Genomic DNA, 17,599 nt, shown 5'->3' on the forward strand with positions numbered 1-17,599 from the left:
GGTACGCTCCTTGTTAATTGCCACCCGGCATCTGTTCTTTTCGATACAGGAGCCTCTCATTCATTTATATCCGAAAATTATGCTCGTTTGCATAACACCGCATTCTGTGAAATGTCATCCACTATGGAAATTTCTACTCCCGGTTCTAGATGGCAAACCTCCAGGGTAATTTATGGAAATGAAATCCAAGTCGACAGACTTGTTTTCCTTGCATCTTTGATAGCTCTCAAATCTTCAGATATTAATATCATCTTGGGTATGGACTGGATGTCAGCTCATCATGCCAAAATTGATTGCTTCTCTAGGACTGTTCAACTCACCCATCCCTCGGGAAAGATAGTCAATGTCTTGACCCGAATAGCCAAGCGACAGTTATATTCTCTTAACGCCAGCCCTTTGCCAGACCTTGAGGACGTTCCGGTAGTCCGTGACTTCCCGGATGTCTTCCCAGAGGAATTGCCAGGTGTTCCACCTGACAGGGATGTTGAGTTCGTAATAGACCTTATTCCAGGAACCGTCCCGATTGCTAGAAGACCCTATAAGATGGCACCACTAGAACTAGCCGAGCTTAAGAAACAACTCGATGAGTCCTTGAAAAAGGGTTTCATCCGACCTAGTTCATCTCCGTGGGCTTGCCCCGTCCTCTTCGTCAAGAAGAAGGATGGTACGGACCGGATGGTTGTAGATTATCGACCTGTCAATTTGGTCACAATCAAGAACAAATATCCGCTCCCCAGGATCAACGACCTGTATGATCAGCTCGCTGGATCCTCAATCTTCTCCAAAATGGATTTGAGGTTGGGCTACCATCAAATCAAAATCAGGAACAGGGACATTCCTAAAACGGCCTTTGTTACTCGTTATGGCCAATACGAGTACACCGTCATGTCCTTCGGTTTAACCAACGCTCCAGCCACCTTTTCTCGGTTAATGAACTCAATCTTCATGGAGTATTTGGATAAATTCGTCGTGGTTTACCTCGATGATATACTCATCTACTCCAAGAACGAGGAAGAACATGCCGAACATCTAAGGCTAGTGTTGAAGAAACTTCGAGAGCATCGCCTTTATGCCAAATTCTCTAAATGTGAATTTTGGTTGTCAGAAGTGACCTATCTGGGTCATGTAATATCTGGTAAAGGTATTGCTGTTAACCCTGAGCGAGTTCAAGCCGTCCTTAATTGGACTCCACCTGAATCGGTCAAGCAAGTTCGGAGTTTCCTTGGCCTAGCAAGCTATTGTCGTCGCTTTGTCGAGAACTTCTCGAAAGTTGCTAAACCTCTAACCGAACTCCTCAAGAAAGATAAAAAGTTCGAATAGACTCCACAATGTGAGCACAGCTTTCAGGAACTGAAAAGACGCCTGACTTCTGCTCCCGTACTGGTACCGCCAGATTTCTCTAAGGACTTTGTTATCTACTGCGATGCCTCGCGACAAGGACTAGGCTGTATTCTCATGCAAGATTGACACGTAATTGCTTACGCTTCACGGCAATTGCACCCACATGAGGAGAATTATCCTACTCATGATCTAGAGCTTGCAGCTGTAGTCTATGCACTTAAAACCTGGCGACATTACCTTCTCGGTAATTGTTGCGAAATATTCACTGATCACCAAAGTCTGAAGTACATCTTCACCCAACCGGATTTGAATCTCAGGCAAAGACGTTGGGTCGAGTTGATCACAGATTTCGACTTAGGAATAACTTACACCCCAGGGAAAGCCAACGTCATGGCTGATGCGCTAAGTCGTAAATCTTATTGTAACAACCTGATGTTACAACAAAGTCAACCGTTTCTCCATGAGGAATTTCGGAAGCTTAACCTTCACATTGTTCCTCAAGGATTTCTTTCCACCTTGGTGGCGAAACCTACTCTTACGGATCAAATTATCGCTGCCCAAAAGCGAGATAAGGGAATATCTAAAATCAAGGAGAACATTGCTAGCGGCGGTGCTAGTTGTTTCTCCATAAATGATCATGGTGTTGTGTACTTTGAGAACCGTTTAGTGGTTCCCAAGAACCAGCATCTACGGCAGTTGTCCTTAAGGAGGCTCATGAATCTCCTCTCACCATTCATCCCGGTAGTACTAAGATGTATCAGGACCTATGCCAGAGGTTCTGGTGGACTAGGATGAAGAGAGAAATTGCTCAGTATATTGCTAATTGCGACGTCTACCGTCGTGTAAAAGCAGAGCATCAACGGCCTGCTGGCACCCTTCAACCCCTAGCTATTCCTGAATGGAAATGGGATAAAATTGGTATGGATTTCATTACCGGTTTTCCCAGGACCAAGAGAGGGAATGATGCTATCTTTGTCGTGGTCGATCGTCTTTCCAAGGTAGCCCATTTCTTACCTGTTCGTGAGAGTATAACTGCTAGTCAGTTAGCAGACCTGTACATCTCCCGAATAGTGTCCCTCCATGGTATTCCTTTGGAAATTAACTCGGATCGAGGAAGTCTTTTCACCTCTCGATTTTGGGAAAGTTTCCAAAATGCTATGGGAACCCGCCTTTCCTTTAGCACCGCTTTTCACCCTCAATCGAGTGGTCAGGTAGAACGCGTCAACCAGATCCTAGAAGACATGCTTCGAGCCTCTGTTATCTCATTCGGAATGGAGTGGGAGAAATGCCTTCCATTTGCCGAATTTGCTTACAACAACAGCTATCAATCTAGCTTGGGTAAAGCCCCTTTTGAAGTTCTCTATGGACGACGGTGTCGAACACCCCTTAACTGGTCAGAAACCGGGGAAAGACAATTCTTTGGCCCGGATATGATTCAGGAAGCAGAAGAGCAAGTTCGCATCGTTCGTGAAAAGTTGAAAACAGCCCAATCTCGTCAAAAGAGTCAGTATGACCGAAAACATAAGGCTATGACTTTCGAGGTTGACGAGAAGGCTTACCTTCGGGTTACCCCTCTGAAGGGAACCCATCGTTTCGGTATCAAAGGCAAATTGGCTCCTCGTTACATTGGACCTTTTCGCATTCTCGCTAAACGAGGAGAAGTTGCCTACCAGTTGGAACTACCTCCGCACCTCTCCAGAGTCCACGATGTCTTCCACGTTTCTCAACTCAGGCGTTGCTTCTCGGATCCTATCCGTGGAGTGGACCACGAAACGCTTGATCTCCAAGATAATCTCACGTATCGAGAGTACCCCATTTGTATCCTCGATCAGGCCGAGCGTACCACTCGACGTCATAATATCAAGTTTCTCAAAGTTCAATGGTCGCACCATTCTGAGGATGAAGCAACTTGGGAAAGGGAGGATCGTCTTCGACTCGAGTATCCCGCCCTCTTTCCGGAGGAACCCAAATCTCGGGACGAGATTCTTTTGAGTGGGGGTGAGTTGTCACACCCTAGCTAGTTCATGCATTAGAGTGTTGCATCATGTTTATTCTTTCATCAGAAACCTGAAATGGGGATGACAGAACCCCCAGCCCCCTCTGAAACCAACTAGGGTTTACTAAAAACTTTTTCAATGAACCTGAAATGCCCTTCTAAAATGCCCATCATTTTTGTCTTGGTCCAGAACCTCTGCCAAAAGTGATGCACATTTTCCTAGGTCATCTTAGGGTCTTTGAATTAAATCATAGATATTTGAATTTGGGCATTTAAAATTATATAAAATATTCAGATGCTCAAATATCTCCAAACTAAAATGTTTCATGTTGGAAATAATCCAACTATGGACCAGGAGTAGTTTGGTGATTTTAGGAGTTGCCTAAGTATTTTTAATAAGTCAACAAAGTTGCAGAAGTATTAAAAAAACAGAAAACAGTAGAAATAACAAAAAACCTACCTGGCGCCCAGCACCCGGCCCACCTGCCGGCCCAGCCCAGCACCGCTCCAGCGAGCTGCTTGCCGGCCAGGCAGGCAGGCAGGTGCCCGACGGCGACCGCAGCGCGCGCCACGCAGCTGGCCGTCGCCCTGCTTCACCTCCTCCCTCGGGGCTGGATGGATGAGCTCCACACCGCGCCGTGAACCTCCAGGACACCTCCATTCTCCCCCAACTCCTCTCTCTCTCGCTCCCCCGCCATGGCCGACGCCATCGCCGCCACCCCCTCGCCGTAGCCACGCCCTCCGTCAACCCCACGCCGTGCCGCCGTGTCCAGGAGCTCCGCTACCCTCCTCTCCTTCGAGCAAGCCGAGCCCCGAGCGCTCGCAAGGCCCGAGCCCACCGCATCGACCTCGACCGAACCGCCGTCGCCGGAGATCCCCTTCAACGCCGACGTCGCTCCGGCCCGTCCCCGGCCGCACCAAGTGCTTCGTCGAACTCCCCGTGAGCTTAGCCATCTTCCCCTCCCTTCTTTTCTTGCTCCCGAGCTGTGTAGCGACCTCCCGGAGCTCAACCGCACCCACCGCCGCGGAGCTCGTCGCCGACGTGCTCCCGGTCACCCTCCGGCCACCAACTGGTGTCCATCATGTTCACCATGTCACGTAGCACCTAACCAGCTACTCCCCGCACCTCACCGACCCCTCTAGCGTCAAGTTCGTCTTCGGCCGAACTCCGGTGGCCGCCAAAGTCGTCGCCGGCGCCAACTCCGGCCACCCCGACCCCAACGGACTCCACCAAGAGCTGCGGCTCCTCCTCAGCTCCACTCCGATGGCCTCCGCGACTCGTTTGGTTGCCGAAACGGCAAAAACCACTTCCGCCGCCGCGTCGGGCTCGCCGGCGGCTAAATGCCGGTGCAGCCGACCTGGGTTTGACCACGGGTGGGCCATGGTTGACTCTCCTGAGTCAATGACAGGTGGGCCCCAGCCCTGTTAACTATTTAGGATTAGTTTAAATTAATCTTAGTTTAACTAATCACACTGACACGCGGGACCCACTGTCAGGTTTGACCCGGACCGTGTCCCGTTGACCTGCTGATGTCACACTGACGTCAGGCTGACGCAGTAATTGATTTTCTGGATTTAATCTAATATAGGAAATTCCAGAATATAGTTTAAACTTCAAAAATTCATAACTTTTAATCTGTAACTCCAAATCAGACAAGTTATATATGAAAAATGATCAGAAAAATCCAATCTATCCATCTGTACTATTTTCATGCATGATTAAACAAGTTAACTTGATGTTTAGTGCAGAACAAGATAAAACACTTTAAAGGGCCATGTATGAGTTTGAAATTTGAATCTTTGGTTCAAATTGGTTCAAACCCTTCTGGTCTTAGTTGCATTAGCCCAACACATTCATATTTCCATGTTTCATGCATGCATCATATTGTCGCACATTGTTTGGTGATGGTTGTGTACCGGTGTTCTTTGCGGCAGGTTCTGCCTCCGAGGAGTACCGTGATTACCCTAACGAAGAACCGTATCAGTGCATCGAACCATCAGGCAAGCAACCAACCATTTGATCATATCGATACAATCCCATGTTCTCGCTCCTGCTCTCTTTTACTGCATTAAGACAACGCGTTTCAAACTGCTGTGTGCTACGGTAGTTGAACCCACTTCCTCTGCATGACCTGTCATTGCCACAGTAACTAGATGAAACCCACTAGCATGTGTAGGAGTTGATTGAGCCATATGTATGGGTTGTTCCTACCTTGCTATGCCTGCTATGCTTAGAGTCGTGTCAGGTCTGGTTCATCTGGGTGATGGGCTAGAGTGAAATGATTATGTCGGTAATGAGAGTGGTGTGGTGAACACGATTTGGTAAAGGTATCGATGAGAGGCCATGTAGGAGTACATGGTGGGTTGTTTCATTGAAGCCGACCTTAAGCACTGAGATCTGTATGTGTGATTTAAGTTACAACTACTACCATGCATTGGGCCCTGAAATATTACCCCGCTCGACTTCTTATTCACCCTAGTTCTCTGTCCAGGAGTTGCAAGTAGTTTCTGGTGTTTGTAGCCTACTGGAGGCCGTGGACAGCACTGACCGTAGGGGAGGGCTGTGATGCAGTAGGTACGTGGCCGGGAATACCGGGCACCCGTTAGGTGTCACGGAACCCTGTACACATCGTTCGGGGCCGTATGGGAAACCTCGGCCGGACTCCCTGCGGATGGAACCTGGATAGGCGATAAACCTGGATTGGAGACTTAGGTGTTTAGGTAGGTCGTGGTCTACACCCACGTCGGCTTTCGCTTGAAGTCTGCCGAGCACATGTCGTGTGCAGACGCTAAGTGGTGGAAACATGTATGAAGAAGTACACCCCTGCAGGGTTAACATGATCTATTCGAATAGCCGCGTCCGCGGTAAAGGGCTACTTGGTTGCCTATACAGTTCATAGACAAGTAAATGGAAACTACTAAAAGCCTCAAGATAAGTGTGTGAGTGACGAGGATGGCTCTTCCGTAGGAAGACGGAGGTGGATCCTCGGTAGTGTATTGAAGTGGTGAGTAGTGGACTCGTGTGCGCAAAACCATTTCAAGTTGGAGTCTCGTAGGATAGCCTAGCCAAGAGTCAAAGCTGGCTTGCTGCAACAACTCCACCAACCCTTCTTGATAATGTGCATGTATGTAGGATCTGATGTAAGTCTTGCTGAGTACCTTTGTACTCATGTTGCTATATTTTACATTTTACAGAAGACGCTGCAACCCCTTCTGATGGGTTCTTCGTAGACGTTGACATCAATGAGTAGGCTAAGGCCCAGGTGGTGATCCTGAGCTTGTGAAGGACCACGTAGTATAGCTAGGCTTTCCAAGCCTCTTTTATTTTACTAGTTGTCTGTACCCAGACAAGTTACTTCCGCTGCTGGTTTGTATGACTGTATGACTTGAATGTTGGGTCGTGTGACCCGTACCTATGTGTATGTTATGTATGGCTCTCTGGGCCTTAAATAAAGTAATTGTGTTGTAGAGTCATGTTGTGATGCCTTGTTGTATTTGCACATATCGAGCATATTGTGTGTATGATTGAAATGCTTGGTATGTGTGGGATCTGACTATCTAGTTGTTTATCTTTAGTAGCCTCTCTTACCGGGAAATGTCTCCTAGTGTTACCACTGAGCCATGGTAGCTTGCTACTGCTCTGGAACACTTAGGCTGGCCGGCATGTGTCCTTCTTCGTTCCTGTGTCTGTCCCTTCGGGGAAATGTCACGCATTGAGTACCGGAGTCCTGTTAGCCCGCTACAACCCGGTTTACCGGAGTCCTGCTAGCCCAGTGCTACAGCCCGGACCCACTTGCTGATGACCGACACGTGCGTTGCTGGGTCATGGATGCCTGTCCCTGTAAGTCTGTGCCACTTTGGGTTTACGACTAGCCATGTCAGCCCGGGCTCCTTATCATATGGATGCTAGCGACACTATCATATGCGTGTGCCAAAAGGCGCAAATGGTCCCGGGCAAAGGTAAGATGACACCCGTGGGAATACCGTGCGTGAGGCCACAAAGTGATATGAGGTGTTACATGCTAGACCTATGTGGCATCGAGTCGGGGTCCTGACAGGAAGCCATAAGAAAAAAATACTTGTTGGTCATGGTGGATAAATTCACCAAATGGATAGAAGCCAAACCAGTTAAAACGGCCGAATCCGGACCAGTGATAGACTTCATATCAGGGGTCGTACACTGTTACGGTGTCCCCCACAGCATCATCACCGATAATGGCTCCAACTTTACAGTCGACGAGGTGAAAACTTGGTGTGGCAACATGGGCATTAAGCTCGATTACACCTCCGTCTATCACCCCCAAACAAACAGTCAAGTCGAACGAGCAAATGGTCTTATTATGAGCGGCATCAAACCCAGACTAGTGCGATCCTTGAAGGAATCATATACACACTGGGTCGAGGAGCTCGACTCTGTACTATGGGGGCTGTGGACCACGTCAAATCGCACTACCGGATACACACCATTTTTATGGTGTACGGCGCAAAGGCTATATTGCCCTGCGATATCATTCATGACTCACCTCGAGTGCACATGTACGAAGAGAGAGAAGCCGAGCTTGATCGGCAGGACAGTCTAGATGCCCTGGAGGAGGAGCGCAACGTCGCAAAAGCCCGTTCCGCATTCTATCAGCAACAGGCTCGAAGGTATCAAAGCAGAGACGTACGGGCCAAAACTTATAACGTTGGCGAACTCGTTCTACGCCTACCAGAGAAGAAAAAGGACAAGATCAATCCCAAGTGGGAGGGTCTCTTCATCATTGATAAAGTTCTCACCGGAGGAGCGTACTGTCTGCGTGATGCATCAGATAATCGACTCGAGCCGAACCCATGGAACGCGGCCAAACTCTGAAGATTCTATGCCTAGTGCCGAACTCTATGTTCGTCTCCTTACCTCCGCCTTTCTTTTTTAAGTTATATCCTCTTTCTCTCTTTCTTTCCTTTTTTCTTTTTATGGCCTTAAAGGCTTCAAGTGTGCCTCGACTACACACTCTTGCCGCACTATGCATGCTCAATATACCCGGGGTCTTCTTATACAGAAGCTTAATATAATTATCTTCCGGGCTTCATGACCACTACATATGTGTCACTTTTCCATATGTACCTTTTCTTCGCCATTATATGCATCGATATGACTTAAGTTTTGGCCAAGCTGGGTTGCCTGGCTCCTGTGTTTATGCCCTACATTCCCGTTAGTTCGGCTAGGGCATAAGGGGAGCACCTCTACGATTGTTACTGCCGGGTCAGCTGGATGTGTACCTCAGACTGGGTGAAGCCGAAAGCTAGCATTCTTAAGGGAATATTCGGTCGGTGAACAAAAGATGTTTTCTTACCTATTACAATATAAGCCCCCAGATGTTTTATGTCCCGCGTCTCTATTCGCAGTTTGGATATGCTCATTCATGCATGCACACCCAGTGAAAGGAACCCTTAACGGAACTATTCTCCCTGGAAGATGTTTCTTACTATCCATGTAATATAACATAACTAGTTGGGTACTTGTCTGTTCAAGCACTTATGACCCCTACGTCTAGTTTCCACACGTACCCCATTTTACATAACTGAGCGGGTATTCGGATACACTCCGGACTGTCAGGTCCGGAGGTTGAAGCGAAAAGGTCCGCCATGACAAATGATTTACAATCTAGCTAGGGACAAAATATGTCTTTTGAAGTACACAGTCACTTAGACTGACTAAATTCTTCTTCTATACCATCCAACAGGCTGTCTAGCCTTCAATCCTGTTGGGAATACTTTGCAGCTAATCCTACCTGGTCATATACCAGACTAACGGGGATCTCTTTCCCATCTGACCCTATAGGTCCGACCTCGTCCATGTGATTTGGGTCAACCTTGGTGTACCGCCTTTTCACCATGGCCCAGGCTTCCCTCGCACCTTGTCAGCACGCCGATACCTTCCATAATCGGAAGCGCCACCACGTTCCCTTGAGAATCTCTACAAGCTCCCCCAAGCCTCCTGGCAGGGAGGCAGATCGCCACAAGGCCTGGGCAATACCCTGCATCACCTACCGAACTTGCTCGTGCAGTTGTGAGAGTTCTTGCAGAAGATAGCCTGCGGATCCGGGCATCTCCTCTTCGGGACGACCTATAAGCATACCTACAGACATAACTCTGTTAGCCCGTTTCTTTGCCGAACAGTATAAAGGTTCGTTTGAGCACTTACTAAAAATGCCGCGTCGAAGCCTCTTATTCTCCTTCACGGAGTCAGCAAGCTGGGCTCGAACATCTTTTAATTCAACACCCAGCCGGGTATTGGCGTCTTGGAGATCGTTTTTGTCCCGCCCAACCCGTGTAAGCACACACTAGCCAGCCTCTAGTTGTCGTTTAGCTTGTTGCTCATCCTCTTGTACGATCTCCGGATTCCCTCCGGGATTGTCTACAGAATCTATAGTTAGATTCACAAGCATGCCGAATACTAACTGGTACACGTAATTACATTATTTTTGAGACAAGTATTACCAGATGAAGCCTTCTTAGATTCCTCCATTCCGGCAACTACGGCCCTTAGCTGGGCTTTCCACTCCTCCACCTCTTGGGACAAATGGGTGTTCTTCTCTGTAAGAACCTATGAATAGAATGATCCTTAAATCAGTTGTGCCAACTGTTTCAAGTCTCAGGGGCTACTAATATACATAATTATCATATTTTCTTACCTGTATATCCTTTAAATACTGGTCCGTGGCTCTAGCAAGACCACCTTGAGTAGCTCGGATATACGCGTCTCCTGAGTTGAAGGCATTGAACGCCTCTTCGGAGAAATTAGGGTCGCGGAGTACGGCCCGTCGACGCCTGTGATTCATGGCGCTCTCCACTCAGGAATTTGTAGCGTATATTCTATCCGCATCCTCTGTAGGAGGACCGTCTAGCGTTTTCCCTGCATTAGCCTCCACCCCTGAGTCTGGCTCTGGAGTCCGGCTGGTGGAGGCGTGGCCGGCAGGCTCTCCATACACAGTTCGGCGAGCGCTTTTTCTGCCAGGGGACCATGGACATTGTTATATTTTGAAGACGATAAACACGTAGCAGGTTTTTAATCATACCTCTGCGACGGTGTCTCGGTCCTGACCGCCTTCCTTTTAAGCCTACCCGGCTTCGGTGCCCCTTGTTGGCGAGTCACCGCGGGTTCAGCATGGCGCCCCGATGGCCTTCCCTGTGAAACACAATACATGTGCGGTGGGTAAGGCGCAAAGAAGGGATCCTTCTCGGAAGTTAGGACTCCGGTTTTACTTACATGTGATGCAGGGAGTAGGCCAGGATAATCAGCTATGATGGCCACCAAGGCACCGTCACAGCTTAACTGATAAAATGTCTTGTCGACGAGCTCCACAAATATATCCGGATCTTCTTCAAGTCCAGGGTCGAGGGCCCAGTTGGGGTCCTCTGGCTGTGGAGATGGGCCGTGGACCTCCCTCACAGCTTTTCAAGTTCCTGCTATGAATTAGCAAGGTAAATATTTGTGATGATAGAATGCGGGAATGAACAGAGTTGAGTAAAGGACAATCCATCCTGTGGCTTAATGCGGGTGAACTCCTCTTCTTCTCCTTTGTACAAATCGGACAATATTTTTGCCAGAGCGGTGATGGAGTCTGGACCTTTACGACCGCAGCGGGTGGCGCCATCTTCTCCATTGAAGTGCCACATGGGATTCCCCCGGTACTGGAGTGGCTGCACCCCCCGTGTTATGAATATTGACATAGCCTCGATTATTGTCAATCCTGATTTGGCCAGTATTTTTATCCTGCCCATCAGATAAAGGACCTCTTTGTTATCTTCCTCCTGGGGGCTCCGGGGACGCCTGCTGCGGCGTTTCTTCAGTGGGGCATTGGTAAACTCAGGAAGGCCCATCCGGATAGGGTCCGGAAGGGGGACGTTGTCTATATAAAACCATTCCGAAGGCCAGTCTTCGGATGTCTTCTTCGGAGTGCTGGGGAGGTATCCGGTCCCGGCGATGCGCCATATTTCGGCTCCGCCCACTTGATATATTGATCCCTCCTGATTACAAGGGACGAGGCAGCATAGCCTCTTCCATAGCTCAAAATGAGCTTCGCAGCCCAGAAATAGCTCGCAAAGGGCTACATAACCTGCGATGTGCAGTATGGAAGCAGGAGTGAAGTTATGCAGCTGGAGGCCGTAGTACTCCAGGAGCCCACGGAGGAACAGATGGATTGGAAATTCGAGGCCCCTCAGCAAGTAAGGGACAAGGCATACTTGCTCCCCCCTGGACGGGTTGGGGAAACTCTCTGCTTGCTCCCCGCCATCGTAAGTGGCTAGTCCGGCTCGGACGGGGAAAAGATATGCGGTCGGGAGAAAGCTCTAGGTCTGCAACTCCACCAATTGGCCATGGGATACATAACACTTCTCCCAATCACCTAGCTTAGACCTCTGGGAGCGAGAGGAGGAGTTGCGGCAGCCGGCCATGATGGGATGGCTTTTCCGGGCGTGCTCGGATGGATCCTTGCTGGGGGAAGATGGTGTGATTTGGATCTGAGTATCCCCGTCTCTTTAGTAGACAATTGATTTACATGTGTCAGGGTGGCAAATGTAAAAATGCCCCGACTTCTCGCATTCACTCGACACGTGGAGACTGCCATTATTAAGGTACAGAAGCCGAGGAGTGCAACATTAATGAGAAGCCGAACACTGCTTGTTACAACAGGTACTTAGGGATTTAGGAGAAGAACCCGCCTTGCAATGCCGAAGACAATCTGCGCGCCAGACTCATCGTCATTGAAGCCTGGTTCAGGGGCTACTGAGGGAGTCCTGGATTAGGGGGTCCTCGGACAGCCGAACTATGTACTTGTGCTGGACTGTTGGACTATGAAGATACAAGATTGAAGACTTCGTCCCGTGTCCGGGTGGGACTCTCCTTTGCGTGGAAGGCAAGCTTGGCTATTCAGATATGTAGATCTCCTTCTCTGTAACGGACTCTGTGTAACCATAGCACCCTCCGGTGTCTATATAAATCGGAGGTTTTAGTCTGTAGGACAACAAAAATCATAATCATAGGCTAGCTTCTAGGGTTTAGCCTCTACGACCTCGTGGTAGATCAACTCTTATAATACTCATATCATCAAGATGAATCAAGCAGGAAGTAGGGTATTACCTCCATCGAGAGGGCCCGAACCTGGGTAAACATTGTGTCCCCCGCCTCCTGTTACCATTAGCCTTAAACGCATAGTTCGGGACCCCCTACCCGAGATCCGCTGGTTTTGACACCAACAGGGAGGAGCTACGCGAGTTTGAGGCGGATCTAGTGAGGACGCAACTTGAGGCGAGGCAGAGGAAGCAGATCTGTGCGGCAAGGTCCTGAGGTGGCTCGCCGAACGGACGAGGACGACTGGGTTTGGGGCTCGTGTCAGAGACGAGCGGGAGGAGGGCCTCGAGGGGTCCAGGAGGCAGGCCGATGTGGTCCCGTGGCGGCCCGCGCACGAGATGAAGAGGAGCGGGTGCGATGGAGCTGGGGCTTCATCCGGTTTCTTCAAGAAGAAGCAGAGGGGGAGAGAGATTAGCGGAGGTGGGAGGAGCAGGGGAATAAGGAAAGCAACAAGGACGAGGCTAATCTACTGGGTGCGCCGGTGACTTGGCTGGCCGGATGGAAGCGGGGACACGGGGCTTCGGGCGAGCACCTGCTCGGGAGAGGATCGAGGAGGCTTGCGAGGTTGAGGATGAGGTTGAGCACCAGAGGCCGGTGCTGGGTTGGTCAGGCACAGAAACAGAGGAGGTGGGTGGCGACGGATCTGGGTGATGAGATGGAGAGCAGTGGCGGCGGCTGGGGAGGATCCCTAGGAAATAGGGTTAGGTCCAAAATGGATTAGGGGTAGACTATATATATATGGGTAAAGAGGGGAGTTGGATCATCCGATCAAAATCCAATGGTCGAGAATAAATAGCTTAGGGGAGTCCAAAAAAGAACCGGAGATATTTTAGGGATGTTTGGGGATAATCCGGACCCATTAGTCATGACAGCCCGGGTCGGGTCCGGGAGAAGTTTTCGGACTAGGTTGCGAAGGTGGTCGGTGGCTGTGCAGAGGGGCTCAAACGGTCGGACACAAATGAACGGTTGGTCTCGAAAGGGATAACTAAGGCAACGAGGAGAAGTGGGAACTACGAACGGATACATGTTTTATTAAAACATGCGGATACAATGCATATGATGCCATTATGAAATGCAACAAGTAAAAATAAATCACACGGCGAAAGTTAGAATAGCTTGAAGTCATCTGGAGCGTCGGTCACGGGGCGTCACAACTCTCCCACACTAATAGAGGATCTCGACCCGAGATCCTAGGGATGGCATCGGAGAGAAGTAGAAAAGGAAGAGGTAAAACTAAGTTGCTTCTTTGACAAACGGGTGAAACCACGAACCTTGAGATGCTGAAAAAATTGAAAGAAAGAACACAATGGAGATTAACGAGATTGAAAGCACTTTGTTAGCAAAGAGGAACAAGGGATACGATGAGAACCAAGAGCTTAATGGACAAGATAGACTTTGAACCCACTTTGGTTGTAGAGAAGCAAGGAAAGAAGAAATCGGCAGCACTCTGACTAAATAGAGAGGCAAGACTTGATAAGATAAAAGGAATTGGATAGAGGACACAACACACCTGTTGAATGGAAAATCAATGAAAAGAACATGGTCTTGAGAAAACGAGATGATAGGTCAAAGAGAGCAACATCACAATGCCTCCGGAACATGCGAATAGAAGCTGGATCATCAGAAAGAAAAAGAACGGAGAATAAAATGCCAACTTCTATCACAAATGAACATGTAAAGCATCCTTGTAAAGAAGGATTGAATGGAGTTGTTGAAAAATCAACAACAAAAAGAACAAGCTTTTTGTGGGCTTATGGAAAACATCTCAAAATTTTGAGGTGACAACCGGCCACTAACGGAATCAATTGCTTGCTTGAGAGCAAATAAGTGTTGGAAATATGCCCTAGAGGCAATAATAAAGTAGTTATTATTATTATATTTCCTTGTTCATGATAATCGTTTATTATCCATGCTATAATTGTATTGATAGGAAACTCAGATACATGTGTGGGTACATAGACAACACCATGTCCCTAGTAAGCCTCTAGTTTACTAGCTCGTTGATCAATAGATGGTTACGGTTTCCTGACCATGGACATTGGATGTCATTGATAATGGGATCAAATCATTAGGAGAATGATGTGATGGACAAGAACCAATCCTAAGCCTAGCACAAAGATCGTAGTTCGTATGCTAAAGCTTTTCTAATGTCAAGTATCATTTCCTTAGACCATGAGATTGTGCAACTCCCGGATACCGTAGGAATGCTTTGGGTGTACCAAACGTCAGAACGTAACTGGGTGGCTATAAAGGTGCACTACAGGTATCTCCGAAAGTGTCTGTTGGGTTGGCACGAATGGAGACTGGGATTTGTCACTCCGGTTGACGGAGAGGTATCTCTGGGCCCACTTGGTAGGACATCATCATAATGTGCACAATGTGACCAAGGGGTTGATCACGGGATGATGTGTTACGGAACGAGTAAAGAGACTTGATGGTAACGAGATTGAACAAGGTATCGGGATACCGACGATCGAATCTCGGGCAAGTACAATACCGCTGGACAAAGGGAATTGCATACGGGATCGATTGAGTCCTTGACATCGTGGTTCATCCGATGAGATCATCATGGAACATGTGGGAGCCAACATGGGTATCTAGATCCCGCTGTTGGTTATTGACCAGAGAACGTCTCGGTCATGTCTGCATGGTTCCCGAACCCGTAGGGTCTACACACTTAAGGTTCGATGACTCTAGGGTTATAAAGGAAGTTTGTATGTGGTTACCGAATGTTGTTCGGAGTCCCGGATGAGATCCCGGACGTCACGAGGAGTTCCGGAATGGTCTAAGATTTATATATGGGAAGTCCTGTTTTGGTCACCGGAAAAGTTTCGGGTTTTTTTGGTAATGTACCGGGACCACCGGGAGGGTCCCGGGGGTCCACCAAGTGGGGCCACCAACCCCAGAGGGCTGCATGGGCCAAGTGTGGGAGGGGACCAGCCCTAGGTGGGCTGGTGCGCCCCCCACAAGGGGCCCAAGGCGCAGGAAGAGTCGGAAGGGGGGCAAACCCTAGGGCAGATGGGCCTTAAGGCCCACCCTGGGTGCGCCTCCCCCTTCTCCCCCTCTGGCCGCCACCTAGATGGCATCTGGGGCTGCCGCCACCCCTGGGGAGGGAACCCTAGAGGGGGCGCAGCCCCCTCCCCTCCCCCCTATAAATAGTTGAGTTGTGGGGGCTGCCCAACACATGAGTTTCTTCCTCTATTGGCGCAACCCTACATCTCTTACTACTCCTCTCCCGCGGTGCTTGGCGAAGCCCTGCAGGATTGCCACGCTCCTCCATCACCCCCATGCCGTTGTGCTGCTGCTGGATGGAGTCTTCATCAACCTCTCCATCTCTCCTTGCTGGATCAAGGTGTGGGAGACGTCACCGGGCTGTACGTGTGTTGAACGCGGAGGTGCCGTCCGTTCGGCACTAGGATCTCCGGTGATTTGGATCACGACGAGTACGACTCCTTCAACCCCGTTCTCTTGAATGCTTCTGCTTAGCGATCTACAAGGGTATGTAGATGCACTCTCCTTCCCCTCGTTGCTCGTTTCTCCATAGATAGATCTTGGTGACACGTAAGAACATTTTGAATTTCTGCTATGTTCCCCAACAGTGGCATCATGAGCTAGGTCTATTGCGTAGATTCTTTGCACGAGTAGAACACAAAGTAGTTGTGGGTGTTGATTTTGTTCAATATGCTTACCGTTACTAGTCCAATCTTATTTCGACGGTATTATGGGATGAAGCGGCCCGGACCGACCTTACATGTACACTTACGTGAGACAGGTTCCACCGACTGACATGCACTTGGTGCATAAGGTGGCTAGCGGGTGCCAGTCTCTCCCACTTTAGTCGGAACGGATTCGATGAAAAGGGTCCTTATGAAGGGTAAATAGGAATTGGCATATCACGTTGTGGTTTTCCGTAGGTAAGAAACGTTCTTGCTAGAAACCCATAGCAGCCACGTAAAACATGCAAACAACAATTAGAGGACGTCTAACTTGTTTTTGCAGGGTATGCTATGTGATGTGATATGGCCAAGAAGAATGTGATGAATGATATGTGATGTATGAGATTGATCATGTTCTTGTAATAGGAATCACGACTTGCATGTCGATGAGTATGACAACCGGCAGGAGCCATAGGAGTTGTCTTTATTTATTGTATGACTTGCGTGTCATTAAACAACGCCATGTAATTACTTTAATTTATTGCAAACCGTTAGCCATAGTAGTAGAAGTAATAGTTGGCAAGACAACTTCATGAAGACAAGATGATGGAGATCATGTTGATGGAGATCATGGTGTCATGCCGGTGACGATGATGATCATGGAGCCCCGAAGATGGAGATCAAAAGGAGCAAAATGATATTGGCCATATCATGTCACTATTTGATTGCATGTGATGTTTATCATGATTATGCATCTTATTTGCTTAGAACGACGGTAGTAAATAAGATGATCCCTCATTAAAATTTCAAGAAAGTGTTCCCCCTAACTATGCACCGTTGCGAAAGTTCATCGTTTCGAAGCACCACGTGATGATCGGGTGTGATAGATTCTTACGTTCACATACAACGGGTGTAAGACAGATTTACACATGCGAAACACTTAGGTTAACTTGACGAGCCTAGCATATACAGACATGGCCTCGGAACATAAGAGGCCGAAAGGTCGAGCATGAGTCGTATAGTAGATACGATCAACATGAAGATGTTCACCGATGATGACTAGTCCGTCTCACGTGATGATCGGACACGACCTAGTTGACTCGGATCATGTAATCACTTAGATGACTAGAGGGATGTCTATCTGAGTGGGATTTCATGAGATGAACTTAATTATCCTGAACATAGTCAAAAGATCTTTGCAAATTATGTCGTAAGCTCGCGCTTTAGTTCCACTGTTTAGATATGTTCCTAGAGAAAATATAGTTGAAAGTTGACAGTAGCAATTATGCGGACAGTAGAAAGCTTATGTCCTTAATGCATCGCTTTGTGTGCTGAACCCCAATCGTCGTCTGTGGATGTTGCGAACATCGGACATACACGTTTTGATAACTATGTGATAGTTCAGTTAGACGGTTTAGAGTTGAGGCACCGAAGACATTTTTGAAATGTCGCAGAACATATGAGATGTTCCAAGAGCTGAAATTGGGATTTCAG

This window comes from Triticum dicoccoides, chromosome 1B (assembly GCF_002162155.2).
Source record: "Triticum dicoccoides isolate Atlit2015 ecotype Zavitan chromosome 1B, WEW_v2.0, whole genome shotgun sequence".
In the NCBI taxonomy this organism is placed as follows: domain Eukaryota; kingdom Viridiplantae; phylum Streptophyta; class Magnoliopsida; order Poales; family Poaceae; genus Triticum; species Triticum dicoccoides.